Source organism: Acyrthosiphon pisum, chromosome A3, assembly GCF_005508785.2.
Source record: "Acyrthosiphon pisum isolate AL4f chromosome A3, pea_aphid_22Mar2018_4r6ur, whole genome shotgun sequence".
Classification (NCBI taxonomy): domain Eukaryota; kingdom Metazoa; phylum Arthropoda; class Insecta; order Hemiptera; family Aphididae; genus Acyrthosiphon; species Acyrthosiphon pisum.
The window spans coordinates 7,398,321-7,415,707 of record NC_042496.1 but is presented as its reverse complement, the minus strand read 5'-3'; the positions used below and the strand labels follow the sequence as shown (position 1 = coordinate 7,415,707).

Here is a 17,387-nt window from a genome sequence, read left to right as displayed (position 1 = left end):
TCAGATTCGAACACAAAATCCGATTCCTAACGATTTTCTACGATTTTTCATATTTTATATTTTATATTTAATGTTATTTTTTTATATATTATAGAGTATAATATTATGTGTGTGTATATAAATTTCACATTGCTTGCTGTAGCGATACTGTCGAAAAACGCGTTTATTCATTTTTGCTGTTCAGCTAAGCCGCCCCTGTGTATATCTAACGCGAGTGGTAAAAAAAAAACCAAATAACAAATCATAAATATATCTTTTTAACCAGCTCGAAATGAATTATTGCTATTCGCTACCGACACGCACCGTTCACGGTTTATGGTCACCAACAGCGAAATAAATGGCGCACAAAAGTGTATAAATATATGTGTATATTATATGAAACAATTTTTATATTTATTTTTTTGTCCCTTATATGCGATGTGCGTATATTATGTAATATATATATACGGGCATTGTTAGCAAGAATATATGTTTTTCGATCACTTTGTGTGTATGTCGTCAGATATCCGACCACAGTGTCAAACGATGTGGTTTTGAGTAAAATATATATTATTATCACTGAGAATATATTGTACAATATATATACTCAATGGTATTATTTATTTATAGGAGAAAAATTTACGGGAAAACGCGTCATACGCACGTCGATTTGTCATCTCTGTGGTCTATTGTACGTGAACATTTACTCTTATGATCGTACACAACAGTACCTATCTATAGTATATTATATACTACAGCGGACTCGGCTGGGTCTTGAGTTTAATTGACCTGTCTGCGAATTCACGTAGTATCAATTTTATTTCGAACGCACTTAGGTTCTTCACCGCGATAGAGACGAGAATATTGATGTGCAGTGTGCAGTGTGCTCATATTATTATGGTCGTGCTCACACTTTGCTAGTCTGTAGAATCAGTAAAATGTATTTAGTTTCTGATTTCACTCATCGAATCCGTTCTATTTGTGTGAAAACTGAGATGAATTCTCGCAATTTTTTTTCAAGGTTTATCTGCAATTACGCCCACTGACTTTGTTATGAATGCGCATAGTGTATAACGAAAATTTATTTAATTACAAAATCGTCAAATTTACGATAACGATGCAACACGAACTGTTGGTCTCGCCGAGAATAAAATAACCATACTAAAACATCCGTTGTTGGTGGCTTAAGAATATTGTAGGTATTTCATTTTTTCCCCTTATTTCTCTGATTGCGAATAAATGTGGTGTCGTCGCAGTGAAAACCACCACGCCGCGGCGCCGCGTGCTCGTTGTCATTATCGTTCACCCGCTGCCGGGGAAAAGAAAATAATAAAAATAAAAGGTTTTTTTGCAGCAGTCTGCGTGCGGTGATGGGCTGCGATGGCAGTCGGAGACGGTGAACAGCTCATCTGGCGTCGCATTATCCGGCTGATAAAACCTCGTTTCTAGTGAATATATACAAAGTTGTGTGTCACGGGGGCGAGGATAAGATATATTATATATATATGGCCAGGGTATAAGGGACTGTTGATAATAATGGATACGTCGTCGTCGTCAGTGTCGCCAGTCGCTTGCAGCTTATATATGTATAGTGGGGTAGAGTATATGTATATTATATATGTTTGTGTGCTATTGTGTGAGTGTGCATTGGGCGAGTCGTAAAATTAAACGGAGAAGAGTCGGCTGCTGCTGCGCGCGCGTTATCGTTACTCGATCGGCAGATATATTTTGGCCCGGAAATCGTAGCCATAAAAATTTATGAGTTATATATATATTCTCCACCGCGCGAAATTCGCCGCAGAGACACAAAGGCGATGACGGGTGGTGCTTTTATTTCCTTTTAGTTCCGCGCGACTCGTGAATTTTTACGCCCTTCCTGTACCAAATGCCACCCATTCCCTCTCACTCACCCCAAGGATTCCAAAGATACTAAATAATATGTATTTATATATTATATATATCGATAAGCCGTCGTCGAGTGGACGACTCAGATCCCAATCGTGTTGTATATATTAAATGTGTATATACGCAGACTGGTATAGAACTATAATAATATTATTATCATAGAATAATACTGCCGAGTTTTTATTTTTTGTATGAATCCGTAGTCCCGTCATCACCTCTCGAAAGCGTCAATTCCGAATAAACATAATATTATATATGAAGTACGATTTCGATTTTTTTGGGGTTTTCAACGTTTTATCAAAAGCTGTTAGAATTCAATAAATGCATACTTATATTATATAAAATACAATTTGTATTCAATTTTAAATCAATGATGCGAGAGCGTCGCTATATAGAAGTGGTGCATAAAACACATTTTGAATTCTATACATCAACGACATGGCTCCGTCAAATCGGTCTACTATAGACTAAAACCATAGTATTTGAAATGCTTTATAGTAGCTTAAACTTAATGTTCAAACATTAAATAACAACCCCCGTTACGGTCGATGCTATAACAAACATCAGTAACTAATAATAGGGATTTCAAAGTGGGTATCTTTTAATTGTATCGGTGCCCTCTGACCTCCTGACCTTTGACATAATACCGATGGACGCAGTAGGTTATTTTAATATTTACCTAATATAATATAATTACAGCTGTGATGTTATTTCACGACTAACTATAGGGATTTTTTACCAAGCAAAACATATCGCTGACTTTGCACTCATAGTAAGTAATACAAATGTTCTACGTTGTTGAAGTCGCTAATATTCGAACGCAGTTAGAATATTTATTAATATATATATGGTACCCATACATGAAGTGAAAGTGAATCCCAAATGGGCCAAATGGCTACAAATTAAATTTCAGATATGATTAATTACAAAAAGTATTTGTGTATATTTTTACACGGTAGGTAACTGTGAATTCGAACGTATTTCATTCGATTCGGACAAACTTCCACGACCCCCACAACCCATCTATGCCCCGGCTTTATCATCAATGTAAATTCGTGTATTAAACTTACGCGGAAAATCCATTTATACTTCGATGATGCGCGGTTCTACATGTTTGCCATTAACCGCTTTCATTAAACAACACTACCTACCTTCTAATCCCCCATCGCCCCTTATTACTACCACAACATTTATAATATATACCTTTGCCGTCTCTGAATACCTCCGCTCACGACTATAATTCCCTTACGTCGTATGATGCTCATTCGATATAGGTACCTACCTATAAGTACATAATATATAATATTCAATTATATTATACATCTTGAAGTTTAATTATACAATGTCTCTAACTAACCTGGTGCATTTGATTCGGTATACATATAAAACAGCAATTAGTAATTTTGATCTTAATCAAGTTCTATGTGTATAGTGATAATATTATTTTGTTTATTTGCATATAATTCATATAAACATAATATGAAGTTTGCCCAGTTTGTAAATGTGCGGGTAAACATGATTTTTTTACAACACGTGTTGTAAAGCTGTAGCTTTTGGTTCTATAGCTGTACATGTATATTATATTATAATGTACATGTATTATACATGTATACCTTTATACAATCAGTTAGACCTACGGGTCGTACGCCTTTGTACTGAGAATATAAATCTACCATACTAATAATACTAGCTCGATTAGAAGGATATACCACGAATATTTCACTGCACGGATGGTTTAACAATCCAGAAACTCACGTATCATAAAGGGTTAAAAATAAATCAAATTGGAATCGAAACGTTTCATGTTTTTCCATTGATTTTAATCCAGTTAAAAGGCCATTTCATGATATCTACGGTAAAATTTATAATCCTATATTGTACAAATCGTAACATTTTGAAACGATTCACGCGACAATAACAGCACATAATTTAGAAATCAACACTACACTCGTATTTTGTGTCAAACCGTTAAACTATTAACGTAGGTACACAATCTAGTTCAAACAAAAATACTTGCCTTATTTTCTGTTTGAACCCGTTTGGAAAATAATTTGAATTGAACGGTTATTCACACTCCCATTTTTGATGAAGTTTACACCGTCTGAAACAGTGCAACAGCAGATGTTTCTTATGTTTATATACACATTTTTTATAGAATTCTGTAGATGGTAAATAAATTATAATGAATATACACGTCTCCTAGTTTGTGCTATACATATAGGCATGTGTAATATATGATTCTTAATTTTGTTCGATCGACGTCGTTTACGCAATGCGTACCAATGAAAACCCCATATTAAAAATTGAGGATTTATGGCCAGCGGGAAATTCGTATCGATCCTCATCCCACTTGGTATTCCACTAGAGACTTGTGAAAAAAAATACCTAATCGTGTGTTCCGTTTAAATGCGACGCCTCACCCGGTCTTAAACGGAAACGTATTAACCGTGTGTCCGGTCTGGTATATAAATCAGCCATTTTAATCGATATAATAATACAATAAAAGTATACATGATTATGTACTGTATTGTCGTGCTTAAAGAAAAACCCGTCTAGGAACAACCGGGACCCGGAAAATTTGGAACTTACAGCAATAACGATAAATCCGCGACTCTTCGTCTCGCCTCCTCGAACGGCGTTTAATATACGCATGTGTCGCGCCCGCGATTTAGTGAAATAAGGCATTTTGGGTCGTTTGAAACCGTGAGGTCAAAGCCTTAAGGTCGAGACGGTAAATCACTGTAGGTACCCGGGTAAGAAGAAGTTAAATAGGAGGAAAAGAAAAGGGAAAAATCGAGTGATTTATAGCCAGCGTGTAAGTGAACGGACGCTCCCGTGCCAATCCACTCACGGAATTTTAGAATTTTGGTGGGTATATTAAAACCTTGGTTTTAAAATACCCACCAAAGTGCACTATATTACTTGTGTACATTTATTTAATTTTTCAATTCTCTGTATAAAAATATTTCTTTTTCTCAATTTTTTTTTTTTTTTTTTCATACCGTGACTGAGTAAAAATAATAACAGAAACGCGTGATGATTGAATGTTATCAGATACTTGCAATCATCCAGAATTTGTATTTACATTTGTATCATGATTTTATGAATTCGTTACTGTAGAAGTGATTTTGGAGTTGACCAAATGTTCAGTGTCTGATTATTAATAATTATAATTAATATCGTTGTTGCAACCCATACCGGAAATCAGATGATCGTAGTATTTTATATTTTTGTATCTTTATGATGAAAATATAAAATGTGATTAAACATTTCATTATGTTTCAACAATATTTTTGTATTTAGACAGTATAGTACCATTTTAAATAAAAAAAATCTCGATTCTTTTTCTTTTCGCCGTCCAAGGCTTTATTCTTAATTAAAAGGTAGTCCATAGGACTTAAGGGAAAGAAAACAATGAATTTGTAGTGTGTGTAGTAAAGGTGTTCTGCAAAGGGTTCCAATTAAAAAATATATTATTTTTTTCAGTCGATTTGTATTTTGGAGAAATTCAATATTTGTATATAATTGCGACCATATTATATAATAATCTATAATTTGCATATTTAATTTTCATAGACACTGTGGGCATCGTAAAATAATCTTCACAGTCATAAGGCTTTTGGTGATTACGTGGTTGGGTACGATTAGGGGTATGACTATGGAGATAATTTTAATATTATACTACGACATATAATAGGCAACACGATATGAACCATGGTCTCTTGCAACTTCACCCTGAGATAATTTATAGCCAACTCAAAATACAACGTATCTCCCCAAAGCATCTAGGTTACATGTTGTGTGATAGGGTGGGTGGAGGATGGACTTCGGTGTTCATTGCATTTCTGTGAAACTTCCCACTCGACAGAAAGCAAAAGAATAGGCCAATGTAGGAATCGTGTGCGTTGAACTGATTGGCGCGCGCGTTTGTTTACCGTTATTTCATTTTTCCGGTTTCGATATTTATAGAGGACTTTATACATTATGTGTGCATAAAACATCATTAATTACCGTGTAACACGCGACCCTCCCAAGAGGTTATTAATTTTTATTTTCTTCGATGGGTTTCCGCAGTGTTACGATGGATCGTGCTAAGGGGGTTTGTTAATTGATGTTGATTTTTGTTTCACATTTCCCCGGCCTGGTGGAAGCAATTAGAGCTTACGGAGAAAATGAATACGATATAATAATTATTTAACTTGTCACGAATTGCCATTGAAAATATTCACTGCGATGAAATCTAAATAAACTACAATTCGTACTTCACTTTTGCTGATTGACTGTAGTATATTAACTGCAGTTTTTAATGTATACATAATTATTTCAAAGATTTTATCAAGACAGTGAGTAAACACTGCGTAATTATTTATTTTATTTTTATTAAAAAAAAATTTTTGTTTTATTCGTGCAATATAAACAATATTATATTATGCTATTTATTCCTAAAAGTAGATTTTATGGAAACGCTAAAAAAAACTATAAAATTATTTTTTGTTTTGAATCGTTTACATATTTACCGACATTAAACAAAATTGTATCTCACATACATGATATAAAAATGTCCATACTTAAACCGTGCATGATTGTTATATTTTTAATACCACTTGTTATCTACTTTATAATAAATGACATTATATATTGTCACTGTCGTCTCGAGAAACATTTATTACGCGTAATATATTTTAATCGTTCTGAACAAAATTACATACATGGAGGAAACCAGCTGCTGTACCTATTATAATCCATAGTAATATGACAGTGGCCACTATTTAGAGGTAGGATCACCCTCTGTTGTCTCGAGACATTTAAACTCGAAAAATCGTAGGTACTCTTTGCACTGTTTCTTGGCATCGCAGCAACTGCACTTAGATAATAATATTATACTTTCGTACACGATACGTTATGCAGAGACGGCGGACGAGTAGACACGCAGCTTATCAGCCAGACCTCTGCGCACCCCACCAAGAATTCAAACCTTCGTGATCCGATAAATCCCAGATTATAACAGTTGGCACCCTACAAAACGATTTTTGACAAAAACAAGGTTCGTTACCGAAGTCAGTTTTTTTTACCGGCTCTATCCGTCCACATTATAATTGTAAACCAGTTTTCAAATCGCCGAAAGCCCATATACGATTCAGATAGCACGTAATAAATAATAAACGACCTTTAAAAATGAATTTAATTAATTAATCATATCGAATGAATTCAAATGTACAGTTATTGTAAGGCATATTATGTCATTCAAGTTATACTTTGATTGAATAAGAAATCGAAAAGGTCGTTTGAAATTGTTCGTCTGTGGTCGATTAAGTTAAGTTTGAAATGATTGTCCCATCTCAATTTTAAGACTTGCTTCTGCCAACCATAAAAGCGGACTGACCCTGACCTGTATGATATTTATGTATATTATGTACCGTAACTTTAAGTCAACCGTGACATGTATCTTTACTTATTATAAAATAAAATATTTAACAAGCGTATGATATCTTGAAGGGATCGTCGGTCGGCGCACTCGCACTCATCGTAGAGTGGTCTCGCTCGGGTCACTAGCATCGCACTATGTACCGATATTTACTACGAGGTCGCGCGATGATTATAAGTGGTAACTACTCGTGCACGAGTTAAACGATTCGTCACGTGAGAGCAGGTGAAATTTATATGATGTGCGCATAGACAAATTTAATTGCATTTTATAATTGTAAACATTTTAGAAAAGTAAAATATTTCAAAGCCAAACTGACCTAAACCTTAAAAAAATTGTCCTCTAGATGGCAGAACTTTTTTTCTGGGCACTTAAATTTAAACACAGATATAGATGATAATAAACTAGATAACGTGATAGTAAGAGAAGACTATATCAGGTATTTTTTTAGGAACTATGGATTTTATTGTATAGAACTTACTGTGCCATTTCCTATTACCTACAACATAATGTATTACTTAAGTATTATATTCATATACATATTTATATTTTATAGTTTATAGGTGTATATTTATTTACATAAAGATTTGTAATCAATAAAACTTTAATTTCCACTAACAGCTCAAATGGAAAACTACGATGAAGGCTTCATTAATTTCAATAGTAAACATGTAGCAGTTAGTTACCTAGTTTATTATCAGTTACATCTTTTAAATAATTTATTTCAGGACCAGTGTACTCTGCGATAGTGGATTATGCCATTTGGACCGTTATATTGTATTAACCGATATTAGTTTGATAATTTACTTCAGAGTCAGAGTAGCCCAAATTATTAAGATAGTGGATTAGGCTATTTATCTATGTCCAATCCTATGATATAAATAGGTTTTATTATTAATTCCTATTCCATAGTGACCTAAATATCATAAGAATGAATTATGTATAACTTAGTGTATCTATTTACTGTCAGTAATCATTTACAGTGTTTTCTTTTAAAAAAAACTATATGTAACAATATCGCCAACTTTCGTTGGTACCTATTTATAATATAACATCAATACTTCATGGTTGTTTTACGTAGATATCATATCAATAATATTCATTATTCATATTTTATACGATCAATATTATTACTGTAGTTATTGTTACTATTAATGTCTCCAGTCTGAAACATTATCACCATGATAATCGATGGAACTTAAACGTTGATATCAAACAAGACAAGTGTACCGTATAGTACAATAATTCTCGCCTACATAACGGAAATTTATCACACTCCATAGTTCACACGACAAACTATTTAGTAGTCATAACTATAATAACTAATAACTAATGTCTAATAATGAAACACTATCGCATAGAAAGTTATGATGAAGGTTTTAGGGCTGATAACAATTAAAATTTAATTAAGCTACGTGACAAGCGAATACAATGCGATTTGTATCATTTTCCTTATTATTATATCATAACAATATCGTCTTGCAATTCCATACACTAAAGGTGCATCTTACAAGAACATGTTAACAGAGGGATCTACCGTGTTTTCCCATTCTAGCATAATTTGCTATCACAGAAAAACGATCAACACGGTTGACCATCCTATATAATAATATTATAATACACCCGCGCGTTAATATTGTATCTATACCAACAATAAGTCTATTTAGTATTCGGAAATATGAATAGTTGATCATGGACTTTTATAGATATATACGCGTGTCGTTGTTCAAAGTACTTGTACTTACTCTATAGTCTGTACCTATGTGAAGAATAAACAAAATGAGCTGGCCTAGACCTTTAATTGGTGTCCAATTAACAACTGTACAGTAACGAATTAATAGGTAATGAACTATATCAAGGTTTGGCAAAATTCGCTGAATGTTATTTGTATTCGCAGCTATAGTGAATACATTTTCTATTATTACCTACCTATGTTTTAATAAATTATTTACCTCGTATATGCGATGGCTAGAAGATTTATGGGCCGCTAAAGGTAGCGACCATTTATTGTTACAGACAATTTACAGGACAAACATTTTGGCCAATGATATCTACCCATCCACCGTTCTGTAGCTATATACGTCCTTTAAAACTTAAATTAAATTAAATTTGTCGTGCATGTATATTTTTTTCTGTTTTGTCTTTTCTCTTCTCTCTCAGCCCATCATCTATCCTCCAGGATTTCATTATTCCAGAACGACGAGGGTGAAAATAATAATAATACTAAAAATGTGATAAAGGGGCGGGGAAGGGCAGAGTTTTCACGGTCGTCAGAAGAACTGTCAACCGTTGTCAAAGCACGGGTTTCCTGTCAGTGAGTACAGAGTGGAATAAAATCTATAACACTGGGAGAAGAAGGACCCGACGATGATGCTTTCAATGAAATAATTATTATTATTTTAGTCGAATAATATAAAAAAGAAGTACACCTGTGAAGTATGTTTAAGTGATGACAAGTTATACGTGTCGGAAATTCTATGCAATATTATTTTTCCTTTTTTCATCTATTTTAAAGTTCGAAAACCAATGTAAAAAAAAATAGAGTATATAATTTACGATTATTTGCAATATATATTAAGTGCTCCATTATTAATATTATATAGGTCCCGATATTATTGTTTGTATTTAAATTGTATACAGCATAATACTATATACTATCTGCATAATCCGGGAAAAAAATGATCAAATATAAAAATATGTATTATATATGTTATATATATAATATAATATGTGTTATATCAGATATCTCAGTTTTTGTGTACCTCAGTTCTTGGTATGTTTCCGAACGTGGCTCAAACTACTTTCTTAACTTTTCTGATATCTCTAAAAATAATCTCCGAAAGTTTAATCAAAATCGGTTGAGTAGTTATTGAGTATATAGACAACAAACAAATATAAGATTCATTTTATAAATAAAATATAAATTCTGATATATGTTTTAAGATATAGTTTCTTTTTTCAAGGCCATAAACGTGACAATTCGATGCATACTTTTTACGTCATCTGCCTGCAGAGTAACCAATGGCAACTTTTTTATAGTCAAAAAAAATGTTTTGATTTCCATCACGAATCTTAAAATACTTGTGTTGTGTAAGCACTTCTTTATAATGTGATTTTTGGAAAATTCCTTCTGAGTAGACCCCTACATGGTGGCATGGTGCCATGGTGGTACAAAAGTAAAATTAAAATGTCAAGTATATAGATATCATAGTTTAAGCTTTTCGTTGATCAGCCAATTGTCGGGACATGTTCAATTATATATATATAGATACCTAGAGTTAAGCTTATACTATATTTTTCTAGAATTATTTATTTATTTTCTTGTGAAATCCTCTGATTGAGATATATTATTTTATAATATATGAGTCAATGCAATAGCAATATATTAGCCATAACGACTTTTAAAGTCCCAAGTTAATCACTGATCAATAGCTGTGCTTTGAAAGCGTTGTTAAAAACATTTGATTATTTAATAGCTGTATGTGGCCCATATAAATTTTGTTAAAATGACGATGTTACAATATATAATGAGATGTTTCATACTTGATTACTTTTACTTGAAGGTTTCATTTTGGTTCCTCACATATCCCTAACTTTTGATAACTTTTAGATGGTGTGCATCAGGCATATCGATAAGTAATCGGATTTAATTGTGTCACCGTTTATGTGGTTAGTAATGTTGAAGTTGTCTTGTTCATTGTTGTGTTCCATTCAGTGCAACGTGTGAAAATGGGTGTGGGGAGTACATAAGTTTGATACCGTAGCTCAATGGGTATGTGTCAGTATGAATCAGATATAGTACATCAGTTAATACATTTTTAGAGTATGATATTTTTCTCGTTGTATCGTGGAGAAATTTTACTCAAAGACATACTATGTTATGATATTTCAAGTAACTTTATATATTTTAGCTACATTCGCTTTCAGTTTTCGTTGTTTGTGTCACTTTTTGAATATTATTTGCTTTTTGGGCCTCAGTTTATTTTTGTCAATGTATTCAAGGCATAACAAATGACATTCATAATTATTGACGGTTGAGCTTTCAATTTAGAGTATGGTATAAATTATGCTTGGTACCAATGGTTATATACCGGTACTTTTGATTTAACAATATTATATTATTGCGTTATTGTTACTCTTTTGTCTGCCATGGTGGACAGGCTTTTAGTTTATCCGATTATTATAATGAATTTACGGGACAGTTGATATTTTCCGTAAATATTCGTAAAGTTCTTAATTTGTTTCATTTTGTTTTGTAAACAAATACTAAACTATTATATATTATTTGATAATCATATTTTGAATTTCTGGACACGTCGACAATTTATCCTGGTAAATATCTAAAAAATAATATTATAGCAAACTTGTGCCATAAATTCATATACTGTCTATCTGCCGAAAGCCATATACCTATATAGATTCTGGCTTGTTAGTGAATTGGAATAAATCGCTTAGTTTACGGTTATTAATTTATTACACCAAGCATAATATTGTGTTCTGGCCTGTCAGCGCCTTAACCCTATCACATTAATAATTAGAAACACTCTCGGGAACAAATCGCCATCAACTTTAAACGCAATGTGTACTTCCTTTTGACACATTGATCGGCACACCCAAGAGACTAAGTTTAGTTTTCGGTTAAGCTGATTTCACGCGTCGTGAGTTTTAGTAAAATAGCGAATGTGAAATATTTGTTTGATGCATAATAATTCATTTGAGTCCAAGTTTAAACATCTACACTCAAATAATCGTTGGAGCATATCTCGCTCGAACTTATTATCTTTCGATTATTTTAAGTGTTTTCTAAATTCGAATTTAAGTTTAAGCATATTTTTAATTTCCTTGCAAGCTACCGACTTTAGTACGAAAATTGCTTATCCAGCTATGATAGCTTGTCGAAAGAGCAACATCTTGTTAATCACTTATATATTTACACTTTACTATTAACTCAAAAAATACGAATTATTCTTTCCTTCTCAATCAATAAATATTTGATTCCCAAAAAAATGATATATTTTAATAAATATAATGTAATATGTTTTCCTTAAAAAATTATTCAAACATAGAATCATTGTAGTTGCATCTCTATAATGTATATAAAAATGTAAAATATAGCAATATATTAAGTAGTCATACGTTATGTAGGTATATAAACAAAATATATCTACGTAAAATTGAATTGATAGACTAGCATGTCATATATTATGTATGCCGACAATACAAATAGGTGTTTTTATAAATTGTATAGATCAGCAATTTGTTATCAATGCGGTGAGGGTATAGTACTTGTCGAAAGAGGAGCAAAGGTCAGGAAAAAATGTATTATATTATTATTGATTAAAAAAGGCACTGCAGATGGGTATTATAGATGAGTCGTATTATGTCGCGGATTTCGCCACCAAAATCGGTTAATGCACACGCTTTATTAAGACCTAATTTAAATGCGTGCGAAGGGAGAAGATTACGCCCGAGACATAATCTAGTAAATCTATCGGTTATGTCTGTGCTTAAAGGTAACACGGTTTGGTGGGCACAAGGAATGGAGGTATAACAGCTGTCTGAATACATTTGCATGCGAAATCGGCTGCAGGTCGGGACGATTTGATTCCTAAAACGTATTGCGCGTATAATGAGCGACTCAGTATAATAATATAGCGCGGTCCACGAGGTTGGTATTTATACGTTTACAGACCAGAAGATCGCCCGGAGACCCATAAAAAGTGGGTGGAGAAATTGGCCCCGGAACCGGGAGACCTAAACAGTTATCGGGTGCGTAGAATAGCTTATACACGTTCCCACCAGATGTGTATTGTATTCGAAATATCGCATATTATTATTATAACCGGCCGTGATGCGAATATAATGCATTTATCGTGTTTTTTCCACTTAATTGGTTCTGTATAGATTATAATATAGGTACATAGTGTTGGTAAATATTTGATTTGTTTTGCCGTTTTTTGGGAATGATTGAATAATTCGATTTTGTGACATAATATTAAATACATACCATCTGTATGAAATATAAAGTTATGAATTTATCATAGACTATAGATGCAAAAACTAAAACGTAGTGTTGATATTCACACTGTCAAACACATAAATAGCTTACGTGTTTTCAGAATTATCATTCTAAACATTAAATTAATTTTTTTTTTAATTAAAAACAATAATTAAAAATTATGGAAAATTATTTCATCCATACCTATTATAGTAAATCGTTTTAATTCACAATGATGTAAACATCTATTATCGCGTAATATCTTCAGCATATTCATCTCTATTTGTATTTATCGATATTATTATACGTTTCAATTTACAAAAATACATATATTATATATTATTTTATTTATTATTTTATTATTGTTCATGAATATTCTTCATACATAAACTAGGCTGGATTATTAGTACTGATAAATATTTATCACACATTTTGATAATTCGCTAATATTTACATGTGAAATTCTTAAACTTGATACTTGTACGCATAGTTTCGGTATTCACATTGAATCATAATAAATATAATATAATAGGTATGGCGAATTTTATAAACGGATTTTAGTTCATTAAACAATAATTATAAGTAAATTCGTAATATTCGTAAATATGCTACATTTTTTGTTATAATTTTTATTCAAATATACACTACCGAGTCACGTGAATAACGCATTTATATTATGTACTATATATATATATATATATATATATATAGAATTTGCATATTGTATACGGTATAGTATACCCATTTGAGTGTCCGTCCTTTCTGTACCTACATAAATTTGCGAATTGGCCGCGCGTGTGCGATCACTGAAAGTTGCAATTGTTTTAATTTTAAAGCGAAAGTAAGGCCAACCACTGTCATACCGACTCACCTCAGTTAAATATAAATATGAAATCATTAGGTACGTCGTATCTATCGTACGACTAATAACGAAGTATCGAAACACCATACGTATGGTGTACGTGTACACGTGCAGTTCTCATTTATATAGAATATAACTGAAATGATGATTATTATTTATAAACGTTGTAACTATGTCAAAATACTAGTAAATTTTGTTTTAGTCAATACTTTAACTTTTGTGATTAATTCAATAATTATGGTAATAATTAATAATATTGTATTAAGAAAATGTTTTTTCATTTTAATACTCATTAAAATAAAATTTCTTACATTGTAGTTATTGTTAATTGTATATTTGTTAATCCTTTCTATTAAATCCTATATAACATAATATACAATAGACATATTTTACGTTTATACTATAAGTATAGCGTTTACAGTAGTTTTCCTTGGATTTCTCGCAACTTGATAAAATCATCGTGTATGTTATACGTATTAGTTATTTATGTACACGCGTAGGTACTATGCAGAGACTGTAGGTCATTTTTGCCGTTTCAATTTGTAATTTATTATTTTAATGATCTAATCGATTTACCGCTCGTGATTATAGTTGAATAATTTATCGCACAGAAAATCGTAGAAATATAATATATCGACGAGCTAGACATCTCGTATCGGTTTTTGTTTGTACTGTCGGCGTCAAATGTCGAAACACCTTAAAGTAACGTGAACTAAATAAAATAAGACGGTTCCGCCACAAATCCATATCACGTATTCACACTCTTCCTACTTCCGATAGTCCAACGACTAAAAAATTAAATTATCTATTTACTATACATCTATACACATTTTTACTACCTTATACCTTTCAAATCCATATTATGTATATAATGCAACACATTACTGCACCGCTGTCGCAATAATACCATATCGCTGGAACTCATTCTCACTGGTTCAACTACTGTTATTATTTTTGATCTTACAAATATTGCCTTGACCACCGCGGGCTGCGGCTAATATTATTATATGTGCATTGTAAGTATACCGCGTGAATATATCGTATAATATATTATATAGGTAATAAAACAGATGTATTATGAACGATCGTTTTCTATCGCATTACTTATAATAATATTATTGTAGTCATTATCATTGACGGCCGCCATTGAAACCGAAAAGTTCTTGCATACGGTTTAGCCCTATTATATACGTATTATAAATTGTTATAATTATACTCCCCGTATAGTGCCTGCCATTTCTGCCACCGAGTATTATGCGATACTTAATAATATTATTTTACCTACTCTTCGTTCAGAGATTCTTTGATTTCTGATGACACTTCTGCCACTTTCTGTAATATGTACCCTGAGCGAGTATACAGTGTACACGCAAGGTTGAAATTCCGGAAAATATCGATTTCCGGTCCGCTGTGGGTGGCGAGGGTCGTATTTTTTCGTTCGTAAAATCGCGCAACCCCGCAGAACCAATCGGATTTTATATATTTAATTAAATACCGGATGCTGCGTGGACGTAAAAAATAACCTTTATAACCCGTGGAATCCGGGACGAGCGAGTTAAAAAATAAAATAAAAACCCACCTATATATACGCTCAATATAAGAGACAATAGACGCATAATTTTCTACGTCGACGACGAAAGTGATTTTATAGTGTCGACGCGGCAGGAGCTATTATTTTAGGAGCATTGCATAAAACCACATAGGTAGTCAGGATCACTTTAATCATTTCTTTCACCATACGAAAAATGTACATTTCAACTTAAACTTTGAACATAATATGCTATATAATATATTAAGTACGTTGTATGGTTTGAGCCATTTTGGCTGTTTTTGAAACGTCTGTCATATGAGAATTACAGAGTTATACTTATTATAACGTTAACAAACTGAAGTTTTGAACTGAAAATTATATTATTTTACTTGTGTTACTTGTAACATTTATTTTAAACTTTGTCTGATCAAATTATATTTTATCATACATCACATATTTTATCTCGCAGGTGCCTAAACTTTCTCCAATTATGTCAGAAACAACAAGTCAATAAAACCATATAATATATTATATTGCCTTGTATAGTTCAGTTTTCAATATACGCAGATTTTCTTACACGATATATGCAATTGTTGTTTAGTATTTAGTAATGTCATATAATACAAATCGTCAAATATTTGAAATAACAATATTATATTGTATTATACTCTAATGTAAAAACTAAAAGGCGACATTTACCAAACGCCAATAACGATAGCCAATAAAAATAAAAAGAGGATAGAAACCTTAACTTTGAAAATACATTGTTACGTTGTATAGTTACGCAATAAAATCAGAACTTAAGGAATGCTTTTATATAAGGCATTTTATATCTAATGAAAAATATATAATGTTTCTAATATATTTTTTTTTATATGAAAACTTAAATAATTGTTAAAACCAGTTAAGTAAATTGGACTCCGCGAACCAAATTCTCTATATTTCGTCTTAGACGGGTAATTATTTATAAAAGTTTAAATATACACACTACTGAAGTTATAGTATTTTGTTTTGTAGCAAAAACTTAAAACGAAATTTTAAGGCAGGGGCCAAAGGTCTATCGTTATAAATAGCATTTTAAAGCCATTTTTCTAGATTACTGTCTGCCGAGATTACCTTGCGATCGAAAACAATCGTAAGTTTTCTGGCGCCCATTCGTGTCTGAAGACAACATATAATATATATTTAATATATTTATATATAATATTATATACTTATCGGATTGTATGCACTAACTTTTTGATAGCATATATATTCGTAGATAGGTACATAATATACTAACAATAAATGAAAAAATATATCCTTTGGATTAATAATTATTATACAACCAGAGTTTTTCGTTGAATATAATTTCGGTTGATTTAATATAAATATAAAATTAATTATGTTGATCAATTCCTAAAACAGAAACGATTTCCATTAAATCGAGAACGAAAGAACAAAACAAAAAAAAAAAATCGAAAAAATAACAATGGCTCGTCTGTTGATTATGCAGGAGCTTGGGTAATATTATTCAAATACAATGACAAAAGAAAAGTTATTAAAACAAAATTGTCCAACAAGCCTTTTTTTTCCCCATTGATTGTATTTTAATATTAAGGGCTTTTAATTTTTTTTCCTGGGTCTATTTTCCACCAACATTATTACTTGGGAAGATCAGTCAGTGTAACATATGTATATTTTATAC

The 17,387-nt window shown here is 32.0% G+C and overlaps 1 protein-coding gene across 2 annotated transcripts in view; it reads left to right on the top strand.

Moving 5' to 3' along the window:
- Nucleotides 1-17,387, top strand: part of LOC100164160 (max dimerization protein 1) — a 179,022-nt gene that overhangs the window by 119,620 nt on the left and 42,015 nt on the right. The gene's annotated exons all lie outside the window — the stretch shown is intronic.